Source organism: Manacus vitellinus, unplaced genomic scaffold (genome assembly GCF_001715985.3).
Source record: "Manacus vitellinus isolate BGI_N305 unplaced genomic scaffold, ASM171598v3 scaffold_9_pilon, whole genome shotgun sequence".
NCBI lineage: Eukaryota > Metazoa > Chordata > Aves > Passeriformes > Pipridae > Manacus > Manacus vitellinus.
In genome coordinates this window covers 19,783,284-19,790,235 of record NW_021940917.1, presented here as the reverse complement: position 1 = coordinate 19,790,235, position 6,952 = coordinate 19,783,284, and the positions used below count along the sequence as shown (strand labels likewise).

Below are 6,952 nucleotides of genomic sequence, written 5' to 3'. Positions count from 1 at the left end.
CTCCCTTCCCCCGCAAGCGCCCCGGCTGCCTGGCAACCCCCCCGCCTTTCTGGGCTCCGGGGCTCTGCCGCCCTCCCCCGGCACGGCCCCGCGTCGCATTCACCCCGAGGGGAGCGCTGCCCTCCCCTTTCCCCGCTGCGGAGTATTGGTTGCGGGCGGGGCTGGGGCCCGCCTGGGGAGCTGGGCGCGGATAAGCGGCCGCCCGGGGGAGGTGGAGGCGGGAACGCGGGAGAAGATGGGCGTGAGGGCGCGGGGGGCGGAGCCGCGGGAGGGTGTGCGCGCCCCGCTCGCCCTGCGCTGCTGCCATCCTTTGTCTGCCGCGCCGCTTTCCCCTCCTCCCTCGCTCCTTTCCTCCCTCCCTCCCTTCCTTCTCCCTCCCCGCGTTCCCGTCTCTCTCTCTCTCTCCCAGGCTCCAAACGCTGCTGCAGCTGCAGGTTTGTAAATACTGGACCAACACTCACACGCACACACACACAACATGGCTGACGCTCGCCCTGCTCCTCCAGCAGGGTCTCCGCCTTCTCCCTCAGTCTCCGCCGCTTAGCCGCTCCTCCGTAAAGGCTTTTGTTTCTTACCCCCCTCCCCCTCATCGCACATCCAAAAAAAAAAAAAAAAAAAAGGAGGAAAAACAATTCACCCTCCTTATTTGCGCGCATGGCGGGATTTCAAGGGTAAGGATCCTCGCTTTGGAAGCTTTCTCCTTTCGTTTTGCCGTTTACAGCAGAGTGAAGCCTAAAATCAGCGGTGATTTGGGAAGCTGGCAAGGCCTGGGGCGAGGGAGGAAGGGAGGGAAGGAAGGGGGGAACTGGGTGAGCCCTGCTGAGAGAGGCTCGATTGGAATGTGCGTATCTTTTTCTCGTTTTGGGTGGGGGGAGATTGATGCACCAGAGTGCTGGCAGAGATGAAATACTGTGTTACACTTGCAGAATGATCTAGGGCCGTTTCTTTCATTTCGGGACGTAGTTCGCTATAAGGGATCAACTCGGCACAGTCACATTAAAAAGACCTGAACTAGTTATGTCAGAATAGGCATTGTGTAGGTAAAACCCGTAGCATGGGCTTTTTGGATTTCTTTGCGTTCCCTGTACCTCCTTGTCAGTATCTTGAACAGCTTGCAAATTATGGGATACGAAACTGGAATTAACACTTGCCAGGTCTTTGTGTTGCTAGTTTTCTGTCATAGATTAATTTGCCCTTGTGATGACAATAGCACTAACCGAAGCATTTCCTTTATGCTAAAAGGAACAGGCCTGCTTTTCAGTTTGGTTTTTTTTCGTTTGTTTGTTTTTTTTCTTTTTCCTTTTTCTTTTTTGGTTGTAAAAAAGGCATGGCATCCTGAACTTAAGTGAGCTCCCAAACTAAAACAAGACTGTGCTGTTGACCTCTCTACTAGTGCAAGGCAAATGCTCCTTTCAGTACCCCCCACCTCAGTTATTCAGAGCACCCCCTTCTGGTTTTGATAAATCTTGTTTGGTTGGGTTTTGGTTTTTTTGTCGTTTTTGTTTTTTTTTTTTTTACTTTTTGTGACGTGAAACCAAAACAACATTTGAAGGTAGTTTGAGCATATCTAAAGTGATCTGCCATTAAACAGTTTTATTTCTAGATTGCAACCTAAGGGTGAGTGCTAGAGGTGAAAAGACAGTGATGCTTTATATTGCTTTCTAGACATGTTACTGTAATTCATAGTAAACGTTCCATTTTTCAAAGATTATATTTAAGGACATGGTCTTTGTTGAAACATATACACATGGATAGCCATGCCTGAAAGTGGTAAATGTCCTAACTAACTATGTCGTCTTTGTCTGCTTTGCTTTAGAAACTTCTAGTGCAGAAGCACTGATATGACATAGTCACACAGCTTTTACTGAGATAGAAATGAATACTGCAATATGGGAATTAAATATAATATATTAATACTTCTTTCCACTGCTTTTTCTGTCCCCATTAACAAACATTGATTAAACAGAGATGAGGAGGAAATAATATGTAGAGAGTTTAAAACAACGTAAAACTTAAGAGGTGTCATCCAAGTTACAGGATCGTTTTGGAATGTGTATCTACGTCATGGGCCCTGAGCCAACTGTGCTACTCCTAGATGGAAAAGTCCGAGCAGAAGTCTGTAACCTCAGTAGATTCCTGTAACAGTCCGTTATGGTCTTTTTTTCCTTTTTACATTTTGCAGCCTGAAGGCAGTATTGGTAAAGCCACCAGAATAGCTTACCACTTGTAGTTAATTAGCCATTCATTATGATAGCCACCACATTTTTAAATTATTGCTCTCTTACTGAAAATATGAAATGTACTGAAGTATTCAGCTCCTCCCTCACTATAGGCCTTACTTAAACCAATTCTTAGGCCGAAGAGCAAAATAAACAAAATAAAAATAGGCCATCCGCAACACATCTGTTTAAATAATTGATCACTTAACAGTAGTCATGTTTAACTCTTGTATGTTGTAGTTTTTTTGCTATAAGTGAATTTTATTCTGTAAAATTTGGCTCTACTTCATCAGCTTCTATAGCATCTTTAGCTTGCCGTTGCATTCTTCTCTGTGACACCTAGGAGATCTTTCTTTCTGTCTTGTTTGTGTTGATTTAGTCAAAAATCAATATTGTGGGCCCATGAGGAGCACATATGGTCGAACAACTTGCCAAATCTTTGTGCCTAAGTGAAGACACTTCAGTGTTTTTGCCATTGTGAGTAATGCTAGGCTATGTTTAACCAAATTAAAAAACCTGATACTAGTAAAATCTTCTTTTCAAAAACTGTTTACTTTTACATATTGGCAAATGGGACTGAGGAAAAAGAAGACTGCAAGAAAAGCAGTTGCAGCGATCAGCTTGCTGGAAGAAGCTAGAAATCAACTAATCTCTTTTAAGAAGGCATGCTTTTCAAAGCATCTTCTATCAAGTATATCATGACTCAGTCTAGTTCTAAGTATTTACAAAATTATCATTTAAAAGATACAGTCCTAAAGGTAATAAACACTTGTAATTGATCTTACTCTTCAGTACTTTCTTTGTATTTTTTCCAGGTATTCCATTGACTTCTTACCCTGTATCTTTCCTTGCTATCTATTGCCAGGCTGCACTCTTTGACATTTTCAGAGCTGTAAACATCTAGCTGACGCAAGAGCTGTTTTAGAGTGCGTTTTAATGTAATGCATGATTTGCTTAACGTTTGACAAATGAAAGATTTTTAGTAGGATTCTATTTACTGAAGCAAAACACCCTTTTCAAATTTTTTTCTGAGAATGAAGCCTGTTGCTGTAAACTTCTTATGCTTCCATTTTGGTTTTGCTTATCTCCTTTCCTTTCTTTCCCCAGATAATAGAAATATCAAACTTGACATCTTGATGGTGTGGCATGAGAACATGTTTTTGTCAGTGCCTAAAACTGATTCAACAAAGAGGTTTAAAAACCATTTTCGGAAGCTGTTCATTGAAGCTGAACCAAAAGAGAGAAAGTTATTTCCTGTTGTATGCTTAGATAGCTTGTTTCTCATGATGAGTGTGAGATGATTTTTTCTTTTGCTGTTTTTCTCATTTTCCTTCTCTTACCACATTCAGAGTTCAGTCGTTTTATGATCTGAAGGCAAATACTGATCTTTCTTCACATGGGTTTTTGTAATGAGTACTTCCTGTATATCAAAATGTCCCACTTGCTATCCAGGTGTTATGTGGATGTCTACATCCCACATGCCTTAAAAGAATGGGGAATGTAGCTTCTGTTGTATAAATGTGTGGACTGCTTCCACCCATATCTCTAAGACATGAATACCTATTGAGAACCTTGAAACAGTGCAGGTAACTGATGTGTATTTATCTATGAACAGCTGACTCTAGAGGCAAAGGGGCCTCATCACTGATCCACGTCAAACAGTGGTGAAATAATTTAATTGGAACTAACTGCTTTCAACATGTGGTTGCAATTAATTTTCTGTTGCAGTGTAACATGTGAGTTTGTTGATGTCATACAGAATTCAGGAGGTGAATGGATTTGACTATCAGGTTGTGGAGTCTGGTTCTGCAAATCCAGGTTGCATTCTTCTGTTTCTTTCCTGTAATGTATGTTGTCAAACTGCTGTAAATCTATGCTGTATGAGGTCTTGAATGACTGACTGACTTGGAGACTTCACTATTGTAAGGGTTCCACAAAATGCTGAAATGTATAGAAATAGCTATGATTACCTGTAGTGACTACTAGTCCTATTACCTAACCATATTTAAATGTTGCAGTTATTGCAAGATGGTTGGGATGTTTTGAAATATTTTTTGATTATTTTTTGAGATCTGCTTGCGGAATAAGTGTTACTGTAATCACTTGCAAGTAGGTTTTTGTAGTCTTTTTGGTAAGACTATGGAGCTTATAAACCCCAAAAAACTAATTTAGTATTAGTTTCATTTGCAAAATTCTTTCCTAGTGTGTGGAACCAAGACAGCTTAAGTTCAGTGCATTATCTTGTGGCTTCTTTTGAGATTTTTAAATAAGGAAATTTCCAGCATTCAGATATAATGTTTTGTGAGCTGAGTTGCGTAGGAGAAGGCATATTCTAGAATAGTTCCCTGGTGACAATTCTGCAAAGTTTTATTGATATACATTTGTCAAGGCATTTTGAAAAGTTTTGTTTGCTGAAATTCGGTGTAGTGCCTCGGCTTCTTCTGGTAGGCATAGGTTAAGTACTTAGCATGGACTGGGAAGTATCCTGTCTGTTCTTCTGCATGTCTGTGACTTATTTCTGGTCTTAACTGTGCACTGTAAAAGTGTCTGCAGATTAGGCTGTCTTTATTAAATATTTTAGGAATGATAAAAAATAATAAAAATAATGCTTCAAATGTGTAGGTTGTGTAACTCAACTGTATAATTATAGTTGGAAGAGAGTTAGCTGTGTCTCATTCTGGACAATTGCTTTCCTGTCCTGTCTCATAACCATGTATGTTTTAGACAATGCTCTGAACATTACAGTGAAAACACAATGGGGGCAAACATGTTTGAGATCAATTTACTTCTTTCTCAAAACTTTCCAGTTGCAGAGAGCTTTGTTAAATGGATGTAATGACTTTTTTCTGCACTAATCCCCCTCAGAAATTCTTTGTTTTAATGGTGAAAGATGACCCACAAATTCTTTAGTGGTTGTTTTGCTGTCCAGGAAACTACAGATGAAATGTTGTGATGATGAGATTTTGTGAGGTGTGATAGGCCAAAACCTCTGACAAGAATATGTTCAAAAGTAACTTAATGGTAGATTCTGCCTTTCATGTGACTTCATAGGAATCTCACTCTAAGTGCTTTTAGGGTTAAGGAATATGCAGATTTTTGATAGTCTTGGAAGCCACAGATTGTTGGATGCTCTTATGGCTGGCCTCTGGGCCATCTCTCTGTACTACTGAAGGGAGGAGTGAATAAGCATAGAAATCTCTTTTTAGTCCCTGGACTGCAGGCACAGATCTCAAGTAAAGTACATCTCTGTCTTCTGCACCTCCATTTTGTCAGTAAAGCATACTTATATTAGGTGCCAGGCACAAGATAAGAGAGGGCAAACAGACTTTCCTGCCTGTTCAGGTTGGGGGGGGATATTTCACTCCTGCCTTCATTTACACGTGTGTACACACCAGTGGCTTGTATGGAGATAGATGAGACAGGTTAATGTTGCTTCATGTCACTAGGAATATGTGGCTGTATTAACTGCCATAACAGTGGATGGAAAGTATGAGTTCAAATGCGGTAGTCTTGGTGGCTAACTGGGGTGCAGTAGGCATTGCATTACAGGTAGTTTTAGGCTAGAGGATTGTAGAACATAATTTGCATGGATTCGTTTGAGGCAGGTTTTTTTTTTTATTTCCTCTTATGTGTACTTTAATTGAAACAGGAAAAGTGATGGTGTGAATAAATATCTTAGTTTTCAGTCGTACTTAGGCCTCTAACCACATTTCTAGAGGACTTTATATTTGGGTGGGTGCAATTAAGAAGCAGGCATCGGCATAGAAGGCGGAGGCATGGTTGTTCTTGTGTGTGCTCTGCTTATCTGTGGGACAGGCTTCTCAAAGGCCTCACCTGCTTTTATGGGGAAGGATATCCTGCCTTCTGTGAGCCTGTTTGCTGGAAGGTACCACATTTTTTCCCTTTGCAAATTTCCATTTCTCCCCTGTTGTGCTGCTCAGTTAAATAGACTCAACCTTGTTTGGAGCACCACAGGACAACTTAGTCCTCTCTGCAAATAAGTATGTGCATTTCCGAAAGGGAAAAGGGGTATGGGTTTTTTTGGGAGGATTGTTGGTGTTATTACCAATGCCTAGGCTGATGCAGAATCTCAGGAAATACAGTTAAATATTTGTTGGTGAATCTAGTTCAGGTGAAATACAAAGCTTTCTGGAGAGAAAATAAGATTACGAAGCCAAAAAAAAAGACTACCTGTTGCTGCAAGTTCTAGCTCTGAAGTCCTATCATGATTAATTTACTTACCCATTTCATTTCCATTTGTGCTGCATGCACAGTGGAGTAATTCCAAAGCAGTGTTTTTGAATAGAGCTTATGACCAGAGTTGAAGAAAGGAAAACATATTTACTGTGGATCAAGCAAGGCATGGTAGAAAACAAGTTATTCAGAGATAGTCCTCACTCTGAAAGCTGTTCTGACTTCCTTCTTGCCATCATTTTTGTCACCTTTCTGCAACTACAGAACAAGAGGAATACAGCGTTTTAAGGCAGCTGAGCAAAAGTTTTCATATACTCAAACGCATGCAGATGTGTTAAAGTCCATTTTTTCACAGTAAATAACTTCTCAGAGCAACTTGAAGCAATTCGTCATTCTCATTAGTTTAATGAGTATGCAGAACCATACTAGTTTCAGAATTAATATTTTGTGTGGTTTTCTTCTGTGCTTTTTAAAAAGCACCAGCAGCATGAGGACTGGTCTGTTCTGATGCCTCCACTGCTTTTAGGGAGAGTCACTGG

General features: G+C 40.9%; 1 protein-coding gene across 1 annotated transcript in view; it reads left to right on the top strand.

Moving 5' to 3' along the window:
* Nucleotides 1-417: 417 nt before the first annotated feature.
* Nucleotides 418-6,952, top strand: part of SPIN1 (spindlin 1) — a 45,216-nt gene continuing 38,681 nt past the window's right edge. Inside the window, exon 1 of the mRNA XM_018085987.2 lies at nt 418-671. The gene's annotated coding sequence lies outside the window, so the exon portion shown is untranslated. The remainder of the gene's footprint in view (nt 672-6,952) is intronic.